This window comes from Balaenoptera borealis, assembly GCF_965194805.1.
Source record: "Balaenoptera borealis genome assembly, chromosome: 1".
Lineage (NCBI taxonomy): Eukaryota > Metazoa > Chordata > Mammalia > Artiodactyla > Balaenopteridae > Balaenoptera > Balaenoptera borealis.
This window is the reverse complement of record NC_138860.1, coordinates 60533676-60558921: the sequence shown is the minus strand read 5'-3', so window position 1 is coordinate 60558921 and position 25246 is coordinate 60533676. Positions and strand designations below refer to the sequence as shown.

The 25246-nt window shown below is 39.3% G+C and overlaps 1 protein-coding gene and 1 pseudogene across 2 annotated transcripts in view; both read right to left on the bottom strand.

The window, feature by feature from the left end:
* SELL (selectin L) overlaps window positions 1–25246 on the bottom strand; it is a 126536-nt gene that overhangs the window by 44857 nt on the left and 56433 nt on the right. The gene's annotated exons all lie outside the window — the stretch shown is intronic.
* On the bottom strand, window positions 110–21338 carry LOC309633012 (14-3-3 protein theta pseudogene; annotated as a pseudogene). Its single transcript has one exon. The product of its transcript is annotated as a 14-3-3 protein theta pseudogene (transcript).

Here is a 25246-nt window from a genome sequence, read left to right as displayed (position 1 = left end):
AAATAGCCCCAATGGTGGTACAGTCCCTATTTCATTTACAAATATATGTCCTGGACACGCCCCCCCCCCCCCCCCACCGCCCCAGTTATAATCTGTAGCATCTACTGAGCACTTACTATGTGCGAGGCCCTGTTCTAAGCTTTTTTGCATATTCATCTAGATGATTATTTAATTCTTACAACAGCCTATGAAATAGGCACTCCTATCATCCCCATGGTACAGAGGAGGAAATTGAGGAACCAAGGATTATACCTATCTCATCCAAAAACACAGAGCTAAGGAGTTGAAACCCAGGCAGTCAGTCTCCAGAGCCAGCTTCCTTAACTGCTATCCCAAACCATAGTTTCTCTTGTTATTTTGCCCCACGACGAGCCTCCCTGTTCTTCCCAAGTCTCCAATCTCTCTCTTCTTCCCAAGAGCAATGTGACCATCCCAGCTCTCCACCAAGAGGGCTGTGTCCTGGTTTCCAAGACATAAAGGCAGGAAGGGAACCAAGGGGCAGTAAGCAGTAGACAGACAATGCAGTGAAAAAGGACCCTAGGTTCTCAGCTATGGGGGAAAAGTGGATGAAGATACAAGCAAGGCAGGCTGAGCTATACCTAGGAAAAGTTTTGATCCCTAGGTCACACTTTCCAGGAGATCCTGATTCAAAAGCAGATCTCCCTATGGCTAAAGGGTGAAATCATTATTTTAAATTTACACTGAGAGAACTTCAGGGACAGAACCCAATACCAAAAAAGAAGGATAAGAGAAATAAGGAGTCAAAGAGATTGTGAGTAAAGGTAATTTATTATTAGTGTTGTTGTTGTCACTACCAGAGGTGTAACATTCCAAACTCACTCACCCTTATAGTTATCCTGCATTCTCCCAGAATATTTTCCACATCCCTGCCATCTGAGGTTGGGACCACAAATCATGTACCTGGCTGCTAGGAGCTGAGGGGCTTTCTTCAGGCTCCGGGGTTGCTGAAGAGGTCATAGACAGACCTAGTTTGCCTCTCATAGAGAGACGCCAGCACTGTGAGGGGCTGACAGCTGGTCTGTAGCTTCTTCACCTGCTTTTTCTGATCTGATGAGGGGCACCCTCATTTTGGGGATGGAAGAATGAGTTGAAGAGGAAATTAGGTGAGCATTGAATAACTGGGGGCATTGAATATTATCTCCTCTTCCTCAAATAAACCTAATGTCCCAAGTAGCAGGCTGATTAGAGGTCCCTCAAGGCCCTGTTGAGTCTCCCAAGCTCAGAAGATGTAGCCGGCTGTCCCTGGACTGCTCCATTTTCAACCCTGGCCTCATATGGACACCCGTTACAATCTCCAACTTGGAGAGGCAAAGAGAAAAGGAAAGAAGATGCTGCAAACACAGGCACACCCCAGGCTCCACCACCAGGGCTATTTTGTCTCTGAGGTGCCACCCTTCCTGGCTTTATCATCTCTTTTCCTGGAAGAGCCCTGGCCTCTCCTCCACGTCCTGTAATGGGACACCAGGGACTTTAACCGCTTTTGCTTCTGTGCCCAGGCCAACTCATTCTCACCTTTATGGTGATGGGACATCCCTGAGGGAGTGAGGGAAAGCCAGAAAGAGAAGGTTAGGGTTCCCAAGGCAAATGTCACAGTGTCACTCAAGGCCATCCTGTTCGTATTCCATAGATAGGGACAAATAAAAGCCACGGACAGGAGATTATTGGGTTTAATGGGAAGTAGCACTGGCCATACGCACCTGTGGCAAGACCATCTATTAAAGTGTGAATTTAGCTTTGGTTCCTCAGTGCTGAAGGGAACTATGAAGCATGGGCAGTGGCCTTCCTGAGGTTCTTGGTTCCCTCATCTCTGGGCAGTGTCGCTAGGTGCTTATTTTTGAAAGCTTTGGTAACTTCCCCCCAGATTCGACTCTGCTGACATCTAAAGTACTTCTGTAGAGTCTGAGGTAGGGAGAAGAAATCCCAATAAAGATTCAATACTCTTTGCAGAATACAAATATGATATTTCTTGCACACCCAAAATTGTGAAATAAAATTAATAACAATATGCCATCACGGTGTAGAATGGCATTTCTTGCTTGACTGAAACATAAGCATATTTGATAGAAAATTAGTCTGGTTCCCTCTGAAGTCATTCTCCAGAAAGGCATGTACACTTCTTTGGATGCGTAGCTATCTCAGAACACCTGGGTCAAGTAGGAGACCTGGGCTCTCTGTCTGCACTCCCACACCCAGGGAGAAGTGGGGTTCTCAGACTTCTGTCATATGAAGAAGACTCACCTGAGCAGCTCATTTAAAATGTATATCTTCAGGTCCAATGCTCAGAGACTCTGACTCAGTCCGTCTGTTGTTGGGACCAGGAATCCGTACTTTAAATGAATATTCAGGTAATTCTGATACAGACGCCCAAATCCTACCACACTTTGAGATATATTGGCCCAGGGTCACCTAATTTGGGAGAGAATATCATGAAGACCCCATGGCTGGTGCTCAGCTCTAAGTACGATTTTGACCAAAATGTCACTACAGTTACTGACACCCTCTCTACTGGAAGACTAGAGGCACCATTTGTAACAGTGTTGGGCAAATACAGAAAATATTTAGGATGAGTCGATGTTTTGACTTCTCGTACATGGAAAGTAAATGGTTTTTAACCAAAGAAAGAGAATAGCTCTAAAGAAGTACCATAAGTCGATATACATTAAGTTAGTCTCTTTTCTTGTCTGATTCAAGAGGACTCTGTAATTTCCACTAATTTCCCTTTTTGAACTTCTGGCATGATTCTGAGAGTTCAGTTCTAATGTATTTCCTTGCTTCCTGCTTGGCAGCACCTTATCTTGAAGCTTCCGTTTTCTGTTTTGGAATCCAAGAACTAACAGTGGGAATATCTTCAAAATGAGCCAACTCCAGCGGTGAATTCCCAAAGCAGAAGAAATAATTGCAGATGGGCTGGTAAATTGACAGAGCCCTTCCTGAACGTAGCCAGACTGTTTGCCGTCAGTTGTTAACAGAGAGGGGAAAATACCCCTGGATTTTAGAAAAGCTTCCTTGCTTGTTTTCCTTGGCCATCGTGCTGCTTGTTTTGTAATCAGAAGTTTCCTAAAGGATTATTATTAGCTTTGCTCTCAGTGTCTTATGTAGAAAAATCTGGCCTCGTCACTTTTTGAATAAAAAGATCTGCTGTTTCCCTTGTATATTGTTTTAATTTTTGAACCTGTGAATGTACTATCCAAGAAATCTTCAGTTTAACACCAACACTGTGAATTGGAGCAAGCTTCTTGGCCTCTTTAAGTCTCAGATCTCCCATCTAGAACTAAAGGTGTTTGACTACAGTCCCTGCCGGCTGTAACATACTATGATATAACATGTAAATACAGGAAGAGACTAATTTAAATCCAAGTGTTCTTTATTTTTCCTTGCCGTGACATTTTTAGCTAATAATTAATAATGATACCATATATATTATTGGTATATATGTGTGCCTACTGTGTGTGCACTTTACGTGCATTACTTCATACAAATTTCACAAAATGAAAGGTAGATATTATTAATTCCATTTCCCAGAGGATGAAACACAGACCTCAAAAGGTTAAGTAACTTGCCTATGTTTTTTCAGTTAATACATGGTCAAGCAGGGATTCAAATCCACGCCTGTGTTATCCTAAAGCCCATGTCCTTTGTGTTGATTCCATGCCTGCTCAGATTGAAACCTCAGAAGGTAGATATACCTTAGTTTTTACATTAAAAAAAAAATGTTATAGCAACCTGCTTGGCTTCCTGTACCTCCAGCCAGCTCGTAAGTTCAGTGTCTTAGGTTGAGTTCCTTCTGAAGCAGACCCAGAGACAAGGACATAGGTGCAAGTCATTTATTTGGGAGGTGATCCCAGGAAGCACTAGTAAGGGAGTAAGGAAGTGAGACAGGGAAAGGGACAAATCTAGTAAAGGGTGTGCTAATCAGCAGGTTACCACTGTGGGAACCAAGACTCAGTCCCACAAGAGAACTCTGGGAGACACCTCAGAGTATCCCCAAGGAGTGGTGAGGGAGCTGAGGGATGCATCTACCGATTCCAGTCCGTCATTGGCTAGGGGCTGAACCTAGGAGGGCATGGTTAATTCTCCTGCTCTTCCAAGTGGATTCCTGAGGCCAGAGAAAGCCCTCCACAAAGAGATGCAGGTGCTTATGGTTGGAAATGACATGATTTGACCTGGGTTTTTAAAGGATGATCTGTATGCTGTATTGGGACAAAATAGGCATGTAAGTTTTCTATCACTGCTGTAACAAATTGCTACAAATCTGATGGTTGAATACAACCCAGATTTATTATTTCATTGTTTCTGTAGGTCAGAAGTACAGGTTGGCTCAGCTGGTTTCTCTGCTCTGGGTTTCACATTCCCAAAGTCAAGATGTCAGCCAGCTGGGCTCTTCTTGGGAGAGTCTGGGAAAAATCTACTTCCAAGGTCATCCAAATTGTTGGTAGACTCCAGTTCCTTGTGGTTGTCGGACTGGGGTCCCTATTTCCTTGCTGGCTGTCAGCCAGGAGTCATTTTCATCCTCTTCAGGCCATTTTCATTCCCTGGCTTATGGCTCTCTTCGCTGTCCAAAATGGCAGTTTGAGCCCCTCTCCTCAAATCTCTCCAACTTCCCCTTCTGCATCATCGTTCATTGGCCTATGACTTCTGCCACATCTCTCTGCCTTACTCTGCTGCCTCCAATTCTACTACTAAGGGCTCATGTGATTACACTGGGCTCATTCAGATTATCCAGGATAATCTCCCTATTTTAAGGTCAATTCATTAATAACTGAATTCCATCAGCAAAATCCCTTCCCAGCAGTACCTAGATTAGTGTTTGATTGGATAATCAAAGAGGAGATGGGAAGTTGTAGGGGTTGAGGAGGACACATTTAGCATTTTGCCTACCAGAGCAGGCACTTGGTCACAGAGATGCAATCCAGGACCTAGCTGCATGGCTAGCCTAAATTAGTGCTGGTGTGCTAAGGCCAATTCTGTTGTGATGTGCTTTCTGACTTGGTGCTTATTATATCTCCTCTGCTTAGAAGTGGGACTAATTCCCTGAATCCAAGGATGTTCCAGACCTTTAAGTGGGGATTAAATATAAGTGGGGATTAAATGTATACATTATATACATCATCCCACCCATACCCCCTGAGCAGTCATCTTTCCTGAATAACCCAACCCTGTTAGTTTTTATATCACACTTGCTCCTTCACTCTGTGAACTGATATCCCATACATAGACACTTCATTTTGTCAATCCTACTACTTGAATAAAATTATTACTTTTAATCTAGCAACTATCATTAATTGGCCATGTCACACCAGAACTTTAAATATGCCATGTCATTTGATCATCATAACAGCATTAGAAACTAGGTGTTACTATCCCCATTTTACAGATGAGGACCCTGAGGTTTAGAGAGTTTAAATAACTTGGCTGAGATCTCATAGCCTGTAAGAGGTAGAACTAGGACCTAACTGACTTCAAAGTCTATGTTCTTGGCTACCACACTGCCTCTGCTATAACTAACTGAACAACTGAACAATTTTAATCCACTGCATGGAATCACTGTCATGCCCCACGACGTCAGGCATAGCCATAGTCACCAGGTGCAAGATCACCACCAAGGATTTGAAGGAGAAAAAGGAAATTGTGGAGAGGGGGAGAATAAAGGAGCCACACTTGCTAGTGGGAATGCTAATGAGAAAAATAGGAAGCAAGATGTAGGTGAAGAAGAGGAAGAAAGTGATGAGGAAGAGGAAGAGGAGGAGGATGAAAGACATGGTGAAGAAGAGAATGGAGAGGAAGATGAAGAGGCTGAGGCAGCTACATGCAAATGGGCAGTTGAAGATGATGAGGATGACAATGCTGATACCAAGAGCAGGAGACTGACGAGGGGGACTACACAGCAAAAAAGGAAAAGTTACACTAAAAATAAAAAGAATAGGGCTTCCCCGGTGGCACAGTGGTTAAGAATCCGCCTGCCAATGCAGGGGACAGAGGTTCGAGCCCTGGTCCGGGAAGATCCCACATGTCACGGAGCAACTAAGTCTGCGAGCCACAACTACTGAGCCTGAGTGCCGCAACTACTGAAGCCCACGTGCCTAGAGCCTGTGCTCGGAAACAAGAGAAGCCACCGCAATGAGAAGCCCGTGCACTGCAACAAAGAGTAGCCCCCACTGGCCGCAGCTAGAGGAAGCCCATGCGTAGCAACAAAGACCCAATGCAGCCAAAAATAAATAAATAAAAATAAAATAAAATAAATAAATTTATTTTAAAAATAAATAAATAAAAGAAAATGAACAAATAATACAATACAATACAAAAAAAGCCACTGTGACCTATTCACCATTCTGTGTCAGAATCTAAACATGGTCACCTTTGGACAGAGTCCCGCCAGTCAGCCCACCTTGGGCAACATGCCCACGGATGACACGTCTTGTCTGTTACCTGACCAAAACCGTAACATGAATTTGAAACAGGGAAGGAAAAAAGAACCAAAATTTCTAAGGCCCTGCTTTTTTTTCTTCTTTTTTTTTTTAAATGGAAACGTAGTTGACTGTAAGATATTGTGTTAGTTTCAGGTGTACAACATGGTGATCCAACAATTAAATACATTATGAAATGATCACCACAAGTCCAGTAACTATCTGTCACCATACAAAATCGTTACAGTATTAACTCTCTTCCTTATGGTACATATTACACCTCTGTAACTTACTCATTTTATAACTTGAAGTTTGTATCTCTTAATCCTCTTCACCTATTTCATTTAACCCCCTGCCTCCTTCTCCTCTGGCAACCACCAGTTTGCTCTATGCATCTATAAGTCTGTTTCTTACTATTCTTAAGTTTTGTTTTCTTTGTTCATTTGTTTTGTTTTTTAGATTCCAGGTATAAATGAAATCATGTAGTATTTGTCTTTCTCTGACTTATTTCACTTAGCATAATGCCCTCTAGGCCCATCCATGCTGTCACAAATGGCAAGATTTCATTCTTTTTCATGGGTGAGTAATATTCCATTGTGTGTGTGTGTGTGTGTGTGTGTGTGTGTGTGTGTGTGTGTGTGTGTGTGTGTGTGTGTGTGTGTGTGTACTAGGCCTTATCCATTCATCTATCCATGGACATTTACGTCGCTTTTATATCTTGGCTGCTATAAATAATGCTGCAGTGAACATAGGGGTGCATATATCTTTTTAAATTATTGTTTTTGTTTTCTTTGGGTAAATACCCGTAAGTGGAATTGCTGGATCATATGATATTTCTAATGATATTTTTAATTTTTTGAGAAACCTCCATACTGTTTTCTGTAGTGGTTGCACCAATTTACATTCCTAACAACAGTGTATGAGCGTTTCCTTTTCTCCACATCCTCACCAACATTTGCCATTTCTTTGTTGTCTTTTTGATGATAGCCATTCTGACAGGTGTGAGGTTATGTCTCATTGTGGTTTTGATTTGCATTTCCCTGATGATTAATGGTGTTGAACATCTTTTCATGTGTCTGTTGGCCATCTGCATGTCTTCTTTGGAAAAATGTCTATTCAAGTCCTCTGCCCATTTTTAATTGGATTTTTAAATATTTAGTTGTGTGATTTCTTTATATAATTTGGATATTAACCCCTTATCGAATATATCATTTGCAAATATTTTCTTCCATTCAGTAGGCTGCCTTCTCATTTTGTTGAAGGTTTCTTTCACTGTGCAAAAGTTTTTTAGTTTCATGTAGTTCCATTTGTTTATTTTTGTTTTTGTTGCCCTTGCCTGAGACAGATCCAAAAAACAATATTGCTAGGATCAGTGTCAAAGAGCATACTGTGTATGTTTTCTTCTAGGGGTCTTATGGTTTCAAGTCTTACATTCAAGTCTTTAATCCGTTTTGAGTTTTTTTGTATATGTAGTAGGAAAATGGTCTAGTTTGATTCTTTTGCATGTAGCTGTCCAGTTTTCCAGACACCATTTATTAAAGAGGCTGTCTTTTCCCCATTGTATATTCTTGCCTCCCTTGTCTAAGATTAATTGACCATATTAGCATGGGTTTGTTTATGGACTTCCAGTCCTGTTCCATTGATCTATGTGTCTGTTTTTGTGCCTGCTTATTTTCTTGAAAGCTCTTCAAAAAGGAAAATGTGTTTGTAAATTTCATTTACATTTTGTATTTTTGTACATATTGTTAGGGGTCAGCCATTTCTAATGATCTCAGATGACCAAACCAACCTTCAGAGTGTTTTCTGCCCTACTTCTGACTTTACTTATGGTGTGCCCATGTTTGTTCTAATCTCAAATGAGAAAAAAAATACACTCGTAAAAAGAGCAAAAACAACAAAAAATCTTATTCCAAGCGTTCTAGTAACATCTTTTGTGTTTATATTTAGCTGCACAATAAGTACTTGGTTTGTATAAGATGATTTAAATGGCCAAAGGTAAAAGCTTCTTTTTTTTTTTTCCTTTTTTTGGTCTGTGAGGTTGCTGTTTATTTTTTGGCCCGTGTGATGTATGTGTGAAACACTGTTGTCCAACAATAAATTGGAATTTTATTTCACTGAGTTGTTCTTAAGAAAGAGAAAGAGATGGAATGGCCAATTCACTGTATGAAGTCATTTTCCAGTACATGATGTTTTCTATAATCCAGTTTTACTTACTGTCCATTAGTTGCTGGTGTCTGAATTTGTACTGAAAAATGGGGGTAATTTTGGAAATCATAATGATGGCCTTCTCATAGAGTATTTTTTTAGTCGTCATATCCCCAGCCTCCGACTCAGCCTGGCTTTTAGTAAACAATCACAGATACTTGTTGAATGAAAAAATGAATGAAGTCACTTGAAACACGTAAAACATTTGTTAATGTGTCTTCATCATGGGTTTTAGAAAGGTTGGCATCCTAAAAAAAGTGTGTGCACTCTTCTTTCCACTTTAATTTTTCACAATGTAAAGACAGAAAAGCATCTGAGAAAAGCTGCCAGACTCAGTATCTCCTAATAATAAATTGAGTGCCAACTCTGAGAAGCTAAGTGAGAGGGTTGATGAGGCTTACCCACACCCCTCGTTGTGCTGACAGCCCTGTGGGTAGTCAGATCGCAGGATAGCAGGGAGCTCCCCTCTAGGGGCACATATCCACACTGAAAATAATGAGGCTCAAATATTAGATGCATCGCTAAAATGTTTTTTATGTTTAAAGGCATGAAGAAGATATCTCAGTAAAGAGTCACGCTGGTTTACAGCATCTGCAAACCCTTTTTAAAATATCTTAAAATTTTACTAGAATATATTGAACCTTCCCAACAAATTCTAGGAAGTTACAACCTTCTTATCAAAACTGGACAGTGCAAGCCCAAAAGAAGTAAGAAACCAGTCTTTTGACATCTAGAAAAAAGAATCCCAATCTGGAAACCCCACCTGAGTCAGCCACCCTGGCGTTGCCTCTGTGTGTCCTGTCTACACACGACAGTCATCTGTGTAAGACACAGGAGTCAGGGTAATAAGCCACATCCCCTTCATCTTGTTTGCCAGTGTTATAGATTGAAAAGTTAATGTTTATGTGGAGCAGAGCATCCATGGTTATGAAATGATAAATCTGACAATGGGGAGCTTGCATGCATTGTCCAGAAAGGAGACTGGAAGAAGATTTGGGGCTGACTTTCAAAATGGAATTTCCTTGCTCTCTGGGTGTTGTCTTCCTTGGCCTTTGATGTTTAGAGGTTCCTTTCGTTGTTCAACAATGTTGATTTTGGAGAGAAAACAGAGTTCAAAAACCCAGGGGTCATGGTCTAGGGAGTGTTACAGGAATACAGAGGGCAGTTTCACGAAGCCGACAAGGCTTCGTCTCTGCTTTTAATAGATAGAAAGAGAGGAAGACATGAACAATACATTTTTAAGAAGCTCAGCTTTATCTCATAAAAAGATGCCTCCAGTCAGTCTGGATAAAGGTAATTGGCATAGGAGCGTCTTTATGATTCTAAAGAGTGGAATGTTTCCCTTAATTAAGAGAGCCTTGTCTGACTCGAGGAAAATGAAACACTTTCTCAGATATGAGTGGACCATAATCCCCACTAATAAAACACAAATAAGGCGATTGTCTGGAGTGTCAGAAATGAGTCATTTCCTCCTCTTGAAATATTCAGAAAATTGAAGCAAAGCTATATATTTTTTGCATTTTCTTTGTCTAACAGACAATTTTTTTGGTTTATAAAATATAATTTAATTTTATGTTACTCTGCTGTTACATAGGGCATAACATTTTCACAAGGCTTATTTGGAACTACAGTCAATGATTAGCAACACACAGTAGTGGCCCAACTCTCTAAACAATAATCACTAGACCACTGGACAACCTCTCACATGTGCACAAATCTGCATGGAAAAGTACTAAAGTTTTAGACTCAGACTTGTGTACTTTAGCTTATTTCCCCTTTTTAGTGTATTAGGAAACGACATGCACTTTAATTTGCCAAAAGCAATGCTTGTATTCTGACAGCAACACGTTACTTCTGTTATATGGTACAGTGAATACCAGGACTCCAAAGGCAGCAGGAGTAAGTGAATTTTTCTTGGGAAGGGAAGCTGTCAACTTAAACAGCAGCAAATGAAGAGCAAATAAGGAAACTCTCTGTTGTTATAGATACACAAGACTTCCATCATATATGATACAAGAGGCATCTCAGTTTGTGACTCTCAGCCCAGAAATGTCAAATGCTTTTCCATTCAATCTAATACTTCTGGATTCTTACCAAAAAGGAATACATTAAGAGCATGGAATGTTGCTTACTGAAAGGAAACCCTTGAAGAAGAGTAAGGGAGGGAATGTAGAAATTAAGAAGTTATGTAGAACACTCTTTACATTGTAGTTAATTACATTTTCATATCTTCACATTAATGCAAAACACAGTCACTTACAGAACTGGTTCAGATTACTTAAATACCAGATACATTTTTAGTCCTCTACATAAGCATTTGGAAGTTATGTTTATATGAAATGAAGCTATTGATACTTTCTACAGCAGTAACTGCACACCAGGAAGGCCAAGACAAACACAAATCAAAGAGTTTTCCCAAAGCTGCAATGTGAAAAGACTACAGACAATTGATTCCACACACATGAATGGGCTTCTTTGCTATAGGAAATCCAAATGAAATAAGGAGCTGAGTACAGTAAGTCCCCTACATACGAATGAGTTCCGTTCCAAGAGCGCATTTGTAAGTCCAATTATAAGTCCAACAAATTTAGCCTAGGTACCCAACTAACACAATCGGCTGTATAGTACTGTACTATAATAGGTTTGTAATACTTTTCACACAAATAATACATAAAAAACAAACACAAAAAATAAAGAAAGCATTTTTAATCTTACAGTACAGTACCTTGAAAAGTACAGTAGTTCAGTACAACAGCTAGCATACAAGGGCTGGCATCGAGTGACCAGGCAAGAAGAGTTACTGACTGGAGGAGGGGGAAGAGGTGGGAGGTGGTAGAGCTGAAGGATCGTCAGCAACAGGAGATGGAGGGCATGCTGCAATTCCACTCACACCTGACATTGATGGCACATATTCTGGTTCCTTGCTGGATTCAATTCCATCTACCCTCTTGAAAAACTGATCCAGTGATGTCTGGGTAGTAGCTCTTTTTTTCTCATCATAGATGACACAGTAGCACTGGATTGCATTCTGAACGGTTGCTGTAACCTTCGTGTACCGTTCTACATTCGGGTCCTGTGCCTCAAAAACTAACAGTGCCTCCTCAAGTAAAGAAAACCCCCTTGCCATTTCCTGCGTCGTGAATCTCTTCGCTTCTTCACTTACTTCTTTCTCTTGTCTCTCTTCATCCTTCCTCTGGGCCTCCAATTCCATCAGGTCTTCATTAGTAAGCTCCTCATGTTGCACAGCAAGGAAGTTCAATGAAGTTGTCCTTTTGCAGATCTAGCTCTAGCAATGCTTCCATTGTTATCGCTTGGCTCTTCTCAGCAGTACCAGCTACAATAACCACTGCTTTTACGCTTGCTTGCAGACATCCTGGGCTTGAAATAAAGATACTGTGCTACTGTACTCTATACAGTACTATACAGTAGAGTACACAAAAGCACAACCACTTGTAGAGTGTGCAGGCATGTCACAATGTACGCCAGACATGTGAACTAACTTACGTGACTGGACATGCAAACCACATTCGCATCTTTGAAGGCTCGCAACTTGAAGGTTCGTATGTAAGGGACTTACTGTAAAACGGTTTCTTGAGGGGAAGGAGGACGACACCCTACATGTACTTAGTTTTCTGCCCCTTCTGCCGCATCACATTCTTCTCCTGCACTGTCTGATGTCCATAAAGTTGTCTCTAAGAAACTGCATGTTGAAGGCACTGTCTTTACACGCCTCTTCTTCGTTCAGTGTATCGAGTTCTTCAGTGACCGCATCAAAAGCCATTTTAGCCAGTGTGCAGGCAAGTTCTGGGTTATTAAGGGTCTCCTAGTAAAATACAGAAAAGTTAAGAGCCAGCCCCAGGCAGATGGGGCGTGTGGGATGCATCTCTTTCTTGCTTAAGCCTCTTGGTAAGCTCCTAGGGAATTATCTACCATTTATTTCTGATCATCACCACATGAAACTTCAGCAAGGCACCGGAAGTAATCTCCCTTCATTGTCAGATAGAAGATCTTACTCTCTGGATTAGGTGCAACGGCTATTAAATGCCTATCCAACAAATCCAGGACCGTGGCGCAGATGGACCTCAGTTCGGACTCCACCGTCTCCCGATAGTCCTTAATCAGCTGCAACTTCTGCTCAGAGGTGTAAGTTTTCTGCTGGATGTTCAAGATGATCCTCCAGGCGGACCTGCGGCCCCTGACCACGTTCGTGTAGGCCAGAGACAGGAGGTTGCGCTCTGCCCTAAACAGCGAGGCGCCCCCGGTCCATCACGGCCTTCAGTGCTGGTGACCATATCGTCATAGCGCTTGGCCAGCTCCGCCTTCTGGATCAGCTCTGTCTTCTCCATGGGGCGGGGGGAGAGGAGAGCTAGGGCGAGCACCCACCCACCTGGATCAGGAGGCAGCTGAGGAGGGCCTTCACGTCTCAGTGGCGCGAGTCTCAGCACTTTGACCTGCTTTGGCTTTAGCCGAGGACCCTCTGGTCTCAGCTCAGCCCACCCCACCCCGGTGCCTGCAGAGGGAAGGTCTGCCACTCCAATAGATAATTGGCTAAGGTCTCCACTTTGCTAAATAACTGGGAAGCAGCATGAAATAAAATAAAAATTTGGTCAAATCAGCAAAACAAACCATTCTGGGTATTGCCACAAACTGGCTGTGTGAACTTGAGTAAAGCCATGTCTCTGTGAACTTCAGGTTCATCATCTGTAAAGCAGTATGGTGTCTGTAAAATGGGAATTCTTTCTATACTATAAAGCTGTGGGTTTCTTTTTCTTTTTAAGTAAAAATAGATGACATAAAAGGAATAAAACACTTGGCGGACATAGTCACTCCATAAATAGTACCATGTAAAATACTATTAGAAATGCTAATTTTAGACTTAGCTATTCAGAGATGATCAGCCAAAGCTGGCTATGACAGATAGCAACTAAGAATTTGCCTGGTCTTTAGAATGGGAATAAATAATTGTTAGCAATGCCTCAATCCTAAAAAAGAGCCTATCAGCCTGGACAGGTGGGAAATTTCCAGGTTAGTGTCATGAAACCCATTCCTTGAGAAATAGATCCTGGATTGAGTGAAGGAAAATAAATAGGAAATGCTGCTCATAGCAAAGCAATAAGGCCCTCCAGAGTCTCTGGAGTGGGTAGATTACATTCTGGAAAATGAAGAAGAGCAGACACTTGACCTTCCTCTGAAATGGGTACCAAGATTTTACAGAATTCCTAATTGTATAAATGCCACCACAGCAGTGGTTTACAAAATATGTTCTATGGAACACTACTTTCCAGAGATGTGAAAAGAATATCGTAAATACGTTTGAAAACACTGCTTAATATAGTTCTCTTCTTAAAGATTCTTAATGCAGGTTAGCATGTTAAAGGCTCTGAGAAGTCCTTCAGAGTAGAACTATGTTCCACATCTGTCTAAGTTGGTATTTTCCCAGTCTACTTGATTATAGATACCTTTTTTCCCTATAATACCATTCTCTGATATATCTCTAACAGTATGAAAATAACATATGCGCAAGGTTATTCATTATGGTATAATTTTTAATAGCAGATATTGGGAACAATCTAAATATAAATGCACAGCGTTTACCTTTTCTCCATAAACTATGTGTGCATAATTAAGACTTCCAGAGCCCTAGAGAAAATGACTCACTCACTCCCTGGGGAGCATTCTAACCAACATATATTTGCCTTTCTGTGTGCTGTGTGTACAATTTAAATTTCAGTCTCAGAAAAACTGCAAATTACAAAATGTGTGCCAAGGGCTCACTGTGTAGACAAGTGTTTCTATAAGCATTGGTTCTCCTCTAATGGAAAATAGTCCTGTTGATAAAAATAAGGAAAACATTTTGTGCAAGTATAAGTTTCTCCCACCCTCCTACCTATATAAGCAGAAACGTAAGCTGTTTTCCTGTCATCTTTTACATCTATCTTCCAACCTTTGGTGCTGGCTTGGACATTCATTTTCCCTTTTGCAAGTAATCTTGTAAAAGTTCAAGGTAGGAAGATATTGTATTGAGATTTGTTTTGCGGAGTGATTGGTTCCAAAAGAAATTTGGCTTTGCTTTTGTGAAGTTCAGCATGATATAGTGTGAATGTTTCATAGCTCACTATTTTTAGGACTGTTCTTATTTGTTTAGATGTTCTAAGAATATGAAGCAGAACCTCCCTGTCTTAGAACAGACTCATTGCAAATAAGCAGCCTCTCCGAAAATGTAAATTTAAAAATTCCGAGGCAAATATGATATACTCCTAGTCTGCTCTGTTTCTGGAGACTTAACAGAATCAAAGAAAGTCCTGACAAGGCAAAATAAACTATAAAGATTATGAGAGGTGGGAGCAAGGAAGAGAATAGAGACCATACGAGGACAAACCATATAAAAGGGGGTCTCTTCAAAAATTTGACAGCATACTCTTTTGGTGAGGCTGAGGGGAAGCATTCACTTCCATACATTGCTGGTGTGGATGTGAAACAGTACCCCACTTATAGAAAGGAATTCAGCAATATCTAGCAAAACTACACATGCATTTATTCTTTGACCAAGCAATCCAATTTCTAGGAATTTGTGGTGAAGATACACTCCAACAATATAAAAATATATATGCACAAGATTATTAATTATACTCTAATTTTAGTAACAAAATATTGGGAACAATCTAAATGGACAAAATAGGAGACATTGAATAAACTATGGACCCTCTATACAGTGGGGTGCCATTCAATTACATTGTTAATTTTAAAAAATCAAGGTGCTTATTTTAAAATAAACAGATACATATCTTATTTATCTTATTTCCCTTTTTTTTTAATGCTAAAGGAAGCGTACTATATACTCCTTGAGTGTGCTACCTTTAGTATAAAAATAGGGAAATTAAGTAAATATGTATGCATCTGCTTATTTTGCAATAATAAGCACAAGAAGGATAAATCAGAAATTAATGAACTTGATTTTCTCCTGGTGTTAGTGAGAATAGGGTGGAAGAGAATGCGGCTTCTTTGGCTATATAACTATATATTGTTTTGACTTTTGAGCTATATTCGTGTTTACACAGTAAAATAAAAATAAAATAAAATAAAAAATAAAAATAAACTAACATGAGTAGAAAAAACAAAAATGTAAAATTGAATGCAAACAGGAAATAATTGTTATCAATAATGATATTGATAACATAGCAATGATATTGATAACATAAACTCAGAGGAGAAAAAAAGAGCCAATCCAAGTACCGATGGAGCATAGTACATGCTCAGCAGATATATTCTAAGGACAAAAAGAAATGCAAAAAATTTCTTGAACTTTAGCTTGTAGGGTTTTATTGGTAGTGAAATTGATACACTAATCCTGAAATGGTTTTTCGTGTGTTATAGGATTGAGTAAATGAATAAATATATTGATGTTATTGGGAACTAAGATCATCAGTATGGGAAAAGGGAAGTTAAAATATGGATTTGACAACCCTTATATGGTGAGATAGCCATATAAGCTCATTACTTAATAAAATATATCTCCTAGCTCTGTCTGACAGGGCCTAGATTCAGTGGCAATCCTAGTAGAAATATGCACACCTATTGTCAGAACTTAATTTCTCATTACTATTCTCCACTAAAAGGACCAAGTTCTCCTTGGGGAAATGACTGACCCCAGGTCTGGAGCAGGAAAAGCACAAAGTGAGCCTGGAATTTATTGCTGTGCCAGAAATAAGCAAGTGCTCAAAAACTTATGGGAACATATCTAAAGGACATATGTGGCAGCTTGAAATAATCCTCACTGGCCAAATGTGGGGCAATTTGAACATGAGAAGAATATTGAGAATAATGAATTATAACACATTGACTACAAAAGAATCCATGAGCCCATAGAGAAAGAAGAAAGGGGAAGCCCTTGTTTACAGAAGAATATCAAAATAAATAAAGAGGAAGTGACAGAACAGGAGAAAAATTGTTTTGCAAGCAATGATTATAATAGTCAATTCAGGCAAGTATTATTTTTAAGCATTTTGCATACATATAAAAAACTTTTTTTCATAAAAAATAGGCTATACTAGATACCAGGGTTGTTTGTTTTTTCTCTTTTTTTTTTTTGATGAGGAACCTTATTATTATATCTATTGATAGATCCGGTTGACCATATTTTTACCTATTGATTGACAATCTGACATTATGTGCCTCTTGACGTGATACAGTAGGAAATATACAGCATCATGTATGAAATATCCTTGCCTAAATAAATGAACCTGAATATAGAACAAGCATCTAAATCTGTCAGTTTATAGGAAATACAATCCCATACTCATTAAAATGATAAAACTTGGTAAGTCTGACCTTAGCAAGTTTGGTGAAGATGTGGATCATTGGAAATTCACACCTAGCTGGTGGGAGTGCACAAATTGGCTCAAGCAGTTTGAATTTGACAGTACTTAAATGATGGGGAAAAAATCACCTTCTTTCAGGCAAGTGTTATTAATGGATGTATAATATTACTATTGGGTAAAGATGGTTGGAGAACAAGGTATTTATACAGTTTCAAGGTAACACCCTAAAGATAACTTATTCATTACAAGTGGGTAAAGGTGCCTTTACAATGGAGAAATCTGACAGATACCACCTTAATCTAGTGATCAAACTTAATGTCACCAATAATGTATCAAATTGAATCATGTGTTTCTTAATATGATACAAATATCATACTAAGGAAGGATACAAATCATCAATGTGGTATTCTTCTGTGTTGAGCAGTACCCAAGGTAAAGGAGAGCTTTAGTACTTACTTTCCAGGGTTGTTGGTTTTAATCCATTTTGAGGATCTTAGATTCTGTATTTTCTTGTCAGTTCAGTAATTAATTTAAGAAAATGGCTTTTATATTTTATTCAATATCTTGGTTGTTTTAACGTGGAAAGTCTTTCAAGGTTCCTAACTCATCAAATTGCCAGGAATGGAAAACAGCATGGTTTCTTTTGAAAATATCTAACTCTGCACTTACTTATGTGTGTCACTTAGATTAATAGAGCCCTTTTGCCTAGTAATGTGGTACCATGTGGGAAGGGCTATAAAAAATGTTTATACCCTTTTATTCAATAATATGGCTCTTGAGAATTTATTCTAAGGAAATAATTTAACAGTAACAAAACGCTTAGCACAAAACATAATTTGATTTGGACAACCAAATACTGGAAACAACCTAAATGTCCATGGGGGATATCATTTACTCTGCAACCACTAAAATGCTCATTATGAAGATTGTGGTAACATGGAAGATGGTTCTGATGATAAATTTTAAAAGTGAACATAAAATTTTCATACATGTCGATTGCAAATTCTAGAAAAATGTATGCACATAATAAGACGGTACACAAAAGATAGTTGTGTTAGATTGGTGGAATTATCTTTGATTTTGCTGTTTTAATTTTTTCTTTTACATTTTGATGCATCATTTTAATTTTAATATGCAAAAGAATCTGCCACTCGTCTTTGCCACTTCAAGATGAAAAGAGACATGTTTGACTATTCTGTTCTTACTGGAGTCTTGGCAGTTTCCTGACATGTAAAATGGGCATACTAATTCCAGTTTAGATGAGATAATATTAAAGAATCTAGCCCAGTAATTGGCACGTAGAAGCTAGTTAATAAACGGTCATTGAGGTTTTTCTCTCATACTTAATCATGGTCGGGTGAGGGGTGGGAGGGATCAGTGCCCCCCTAGAGGTCCAGTGTTGAGGTGGCAGCATCAATCCCTGCAAGAGAAGATCTTGGGAAGGATGGTGGTTCCAGAGAAGACAGCAAGGTGAGAATTCAGGAGCAGATACCTATGTAAGAAATAACTGTTTACCAACTTCTTCCCATGCAAGGTACCCCTTTCCATTGTACTTTGCTCACTCTTACATGAATGAAGGCAGAGGAAAGGAAGACAAGCTTGCTCTTAGCTATTCACTGTGCTGTTTAATCTGCCTCAGTCTTTCTTGTCAGCTCAAACTGGAATGTAGGTCTGAGTTTAAGTCCCTGTTTGGCCACTTACAATGTGACCCTGGGCAAGACACTTGTGTTCTCTGAAACTCAGTTTCTTCATTTTTAAAATGGGGATATTAATCCACACCCCACTTGTCTTTCAAGTGTTTTGTAAGGTCTCTAACCTAAACATAGACACGTTTTTATTATCACTATGTTGGTAAACTATTTTGAGATATGATACCAGAAGTGTTTGGTTTAGCTCCACTGGCATGTTTCAGTTCAGAATATGGAATTAAAAGGCTTTATCCTCAAAAATGACTTCCATCCTACTTTTATATCCCCATTCTCTACCACCAAGCCCTCAGGAAATGGAAAACTTTTCATGGTTAAAAATAAATCTTGTTGAGTGTTTGACATCCACATGTTCAAACCATATATTGAAAAACTGGATATATTTCTGTTGTCTGTATAGAAATTGGGGACATATTGTTGAAGAGAGAGAGGACAACACATTTATCAGCAAACATTGCATCTTTTACAGAATGTCCCAGACAGTAGACAATCCCCAGGGATTGGTGTCTACAAAGAGTATTAAGATGTGGATGAATGAGGCAGTCAAAATGGAGCTCCTACAAGTTTGCATGAGGACAGGTGGATGGTCCAAATGAAAAGGTAGGAGGTTGTGAAAACTTGGTGGGTGTAAAAATTGTTACAACGTATTCTGGAGGAAATTTTGTCAATAGTTATCAGCCTTTAACCCATTGACCCAGCAATGCCATTTCTTTCTTCAGAAATATCCATGAAACTCCCTCTTGCGAGAGCACCGGAAGCACAACTAACTCCTGAACAATCATTGACAGGAAGACACTGGAACTCACCAAAAAAGATACCCCACATCTAAAGGCAAAGGAGAAGCCACAATGAGATGGTAGGAGGGGTGCAATCACAATAAAATCAAATCCCATAACTGCTGGGTGGGTGACTCACAGACTGGAGAACACTTATACCACAGAAGTCCACCCACTGGAGAGAAGGTTCTGAGCCCCATGTTGGGCTTCCCAACCTGGGGGTCTGGCAACGGGAGGAGGAATTCCTAGAGAATCAGACTTTGAAGTCTAGTGAGATTTGACTGCAGGACTTTGACAGGACTGGGGGAAACAGAGACTCCACTCTTGGAGGGCACACACAAAGTAGTGTGCGCATCGGGACCCAGGGGAAGGAGCAGTGACCCCATAGGATACTGAACCAGACCTACCTGCTAGTGTCGGAGGGTCTCCTGCAGAGGCAGGGGGTGGCTGTGGCTCACCGTGAGGACAAGGACACTGGTGGCAGAAGTTCTGGAAAGTACTCCTTGACATGAGCCCTCCCGGAATCCGCCATTAGCCCCACCAAAGAGCTGGGTGGGCTCCACTGTTGGGTCGCCTCAGCCAAACAACCAACAGGGAGGGGACACAGCCCCACCCATCAGCAGACAAGTGGATTAAAGTTTTAATGAGCTCTGCCCACCAGAGCAACACCCAGCTCTACCCACCACCAGTCCTTCCCATCAGTGCACAATCTTCTTGGATAGCCTCATCCACCAGAGGGCAGACAGCAGAAGCAAGAAGAACTACAATCCTGCAGCCTGTGGAACAAAAACCACATTCACAGAAAGATAGACAAGATGAAAAGGCAGAGGGCTATGTACCAGATGAAGGAACAAGATAAAACCCCAGAAAAACAACTGAAGGAGGTGGAGATAGGCAACCTTCCAGAAAAAGAATTCAGAATAATGATAGTGAAGATGATACAAGACCTCAAAAAAGAATGGAGGCAAAGATCGAGAAGATGCAAGAAATGTTTAACAAAGACCTAGAAGAATTCAAGAACAAACACCTAGAAGAATTAAAGAACAAACAAACAGAGATAAACAATACAATAACTGAAATGAAAAATACACTAGAAGGAATCGATAGTAAAATAACTGAGGCAGAAGAATGGGTAAGTGACCTGGAAGACAGACAGGTGGAATTCACTGCCACAGAACAGAATAAAGAAAAGAGAATGAAAAGAAACGAAGACAGCCTAAGAGAACTCTGGGACAACATTAAACATAACAACATTCGCATTATAGGGGTCGCAGAAGGAGAAGAGAGAGAGAAAGGACCAGAGAAAATATTTGAAGAGATTAGAGTTGAAAAATTCCCTAACATGGGAAAGGAAATAGCCACCCAGGTCCAGGAAGTGCAGAGAGTCCCAGACAGTATAAAACCAAGGAGAAACACACCAAGACACATAGTAATCAAATTGACAAAAATTAAAGACAAAGAAAAATTATTGAAAGCAACAAGGGAAAAATGACAAATAACATACAAGGGAACTCCCATAAGGTTAACAGCTGATTCTCAGGAGAAACTCTACAAGCCAGAAGGTAGTGGCATGACATATTTAAAGTGATGAAATGGAAGAACCTACAACGAAGCTTACTCTACCTGGCAAGGTTCTCATTCAGATTCGATGGAGAAATCAAAAGTTTACAGAGAAGCAAAAGCTAAGAGAATTCAGCACCACCAAACCAGCTCTACAAAAAATGCTAAAGGATCTTCTCTAAGTGTGAAACACAAGAGAAGAAAAGGGCCTACAAAAACAAACCCAAAACAATTAAGAAAATGGTAACAGGAACATACATATCCATAATTATCTTAAATGTGAATGGATTAAATGGTCCAACCAAAAGACACAGGCTTGCTGAATGGATACAAAAACAAGACCCATGTATATGCTATCTACAAGAGACCCACTTCAGACCTAGGGACACATACAGACTGAAAGCAAAGGGATGGAAAAAGATATTCCATGCAAATGGAAATTAAAAGAAAGCTGGAGTAGCAATACTCATATCAGAAAAATTAGACTTTAAAATAAAGACAATTACAAGAGACAAAGATAGACACTACATAAGGGATCAATCCAAGAAGAAGATATAACAATTGTAAATATATATGCACCCAACATAGGAGCACCTCAATACATAAGGCAACTGCTAACAGCTATAAAAGAGGAAATCGACAGTAACACAATAATAGTGGGGGACTTTAACACCTCACTTACACCAATGGACAGATCATCCAGACAGAAAATTAATAAGGAAACACAAGCTTTAAATGACACAATAGACCAGATAGATTTAATTGATATTTATAGGACATTCCATTCAAAAACAGCAGATTACACTTTCTTCTCAAGTGCTCATGGAACATTTTCCAGGATAGATCATATCTTGGGTACAGATCAAGCCTTGGTAAGTTTAAGAAAATTGAAATCGTATCAAGTATCTTCTCCGACCACAACGCTATGAGACTAGATATCAATTACAGGAAAAAAATCTGTAAAAAATACAAACACATGGAGGCTAAACAATACATTACTAAATAACGAAGAGATCACTGAAGAAATCAAAGAGGAAATTAAAAAATACCTAGAGACAAATGCCAACAAAAACACGATGATCCAAAAACCTATGGGATGCAGCAAAAGCAGTTCTAAGAGGGAAGTTTATAGCAAGACAAGCCTACCTCAAGAAACAAGAAAAATTTCAAATAAACAATCTTACCTTACACCTAAAGGAACTAGAGAAAGAAGAACAAACAAAACCCAAAGTTACTAGAAGGAAAGAAAGCATAAAGATCAGAACAGAAATAAATGAAATAGAAACAAAGAAAACAAGAGCAAAGATCAATAAAACTAAAAGCTGGTTCTTTGAGAAGATAAACAAATTGATAAACCATTAGCCAGACTCATCAAGAAAAAGGGGGAGAGGACTCAAATCAATAAAATTAGAAATGAAAAAGGAGAAGTTACAACAAACACAGCAGAAATACAAAACATCCTAAGAGACTACTACAAGCAACTGTATGCCAATAAAATGGACAACCCGGAAGAAATAGACAAATTCTGAGAAAGGTATAACCTTCCAAGACTGAACCAGCAAGATATACAAAGTATGAACAGACCAATCACAAGTAATGAAATTGAAACTGTGATTAAAAACCTTCCAACAAACAAAAGTCCAGGACCAGATGGCTTCACAGGTGAATTCTATCAAACATTTAGAGAAGAGCTAACACCCATCCTTCTCAAACTCTTCCAAAAAATTGCAGAGGAAGGAACACTCCCAAACTCATTCTACGAGGCCACCATCACCCTGACACCAAAACCAGACAAAGATACTACAAAAAATGAAAATTACAGACCAATATCACTGATGAATATAGATGCAAAAATCCTCAACAAAATACTAGCAAACAGAATCCAACAACACATTAAAAGGATCGTACACCATGATCAAGTGGGATTTATCCCTGGGAAGCAAGGATTCTTCAATATACGCAAATCAATCACTGTGATACACCATATTAACAAATTGAAGAAGAAAAAACTTATGATCATCTCAATAGATGCAGAGAAAGCTTTTGACAAAATTCAACACCCATTTATGATAAAAACTCTCCAGAAAGTGGCCATACAGGGAACCTACCTCAACATAATAAAGGCCATATACAACAAACCCACAGCAAACATCATTCTCAATGGTGAAAAACTGAAAGCATTTCCTCTAAGATCAGGAACGAGACAAGGATGTCCACTCTCACCACTATTATTCAACATAGTTTTGGAAGTCCTAGCCACGGCAATCAGAGAAGGAAAAGAAATAAAAGGAATACAAATTGGAAAAGAAGAAGTAAAACTGTCACTGTTTGCAGATGCCATGATACTATACACAGAGAATCCTAAAGATGCCACCAGAAAACTATTAGAGCAACTCAGTGAATTTGGTAAAGTTGCAGGATACAAAATTAATGCACAAAAATCTCTTGCATTCCTATACACTAATGATGAAAAATCTGAAAGAGGAATTAAGGAAACACTCCCATTTACCATTGCAACAAAAAGAGTAAAATACCTAGGAATAAACCTACCTAGGGAGAAAAAAGACCTGTATGCAGAAAACTATAAGCCACTGATGAAAGAAATTAAAGATGATACAAGCAGATGGAGAGATATACCATGTTCTTGGATTGGAAGAATCAATATTGTGAGAATGACTATACTACCCAAAGCAATCTACAGATTTAATGCAATCCCTATCAAATTACCAATGGCATTTTTTACAGAACTAGAACAAAAAATCCTAAAAGTTGTAAGGAGACACAAAAGACCCCGAATAGCCAAAGCAGTCTTGAGTGAAAAAAACAGAGCTGGAGGAATCAGGCTCCCGGACTTCAGGCTATACTACAAAGCTACAGTAATCAAGACAGTATGGTACTGGCACAAAAACAGAAATATAGATCAATGGAACAGGAAAGAAAACCAAGAGATAAACCCACGCACCTATGGTCAACTAATCTATGACAAAGGAGGCAAGGATATACAGTGGAGAAAAGACAGTCTTTTCAATAAGTGGTGCTGAGAAAACTGGCCAGCTACATGTAAAAGAATGAAATTAGAACACTCCCTAACACCATACACAAAAATAAACACAAAATGAATTAGAGACCTAAATGTAAGACCAGACACTATAAAACTTTTAGAGGAAAACATAGGAAGAACACTCTTTGACATAATTCACAGCAAGATCTTTTTCGATCCACCACCTAGAGTAATGGAAATAAAAACAAAAATAAACAAATGGGACCTAATGAAACTTCAAAGCTTTCGCACAGCAAAGGAAACCATAAACAAGACCAAAAGACAACCCTCAGACTGGGAGAAAATATTTGCAAACGAATCAATGGACAAAGGATTAATCTCCAAAATATATAAACAGCTCATGCAGCTCAATATTAAAAAAACAAACAACCCAATCAAAAATGGGCAGAAGACCTAAATAGACATTTCTTCAAAGAAGACATACAGATGGCCAAGAAGCACATGAAAAGCTGCTCAACATCACTAGTTATTAAAGAAATGCAAATCAAACCTACAATGAGGTATCACCTCACACCAGTTAGAATGGGCATCATCAGAAAATCTACAAACAACAAATGCTGGAAAGGATGTGGAGAAAAGGGAACCCTCTTGCACTGTTGATGGGAATGTAAATTGATATAGCCACTATGGAGGACAGTATGGAGGTTCCTTAAAAAACTAAAAATAGAATTACCATGTGACCCAGCAATCCCACTACTGGGCATATACCCAGAGAAAACCATAATTCAAAACGACACATGCACCCCAATGTTCATTGCAGCACTATTTACAATAGCCAGGACATGGAAGCAACCTAAATGCCCATCAACAGATGAATGGATAAAGAAGAGGTGGTACATATATACAATGGAATATTGCTCTGCCATAAAAAGGAATGAAACTGTCTCATTTGTAGAGATGTTGATGGATCTAGAGACTGTTATACAGAGTGAAGGAAGTCAGAAAGAGAAAAACAAATATCATATATTAATGCATATATGTGAAACCTAGATAAATGGTACAGCTGAACCAGTTTGCAGGGCAGAAATAGAGACACAGACGTAGAGATCAAATATATGGACACCAAGGGGAGAAAGTGGCCAGGGGGAGTGGCGGTGTGATGAATTGGGAGATTGGGATTAACATATATACACTAACATGTATAAAATGGATAACTAATAAGAACCTGCTGTATAAAAAATAAAATAAAATTTAA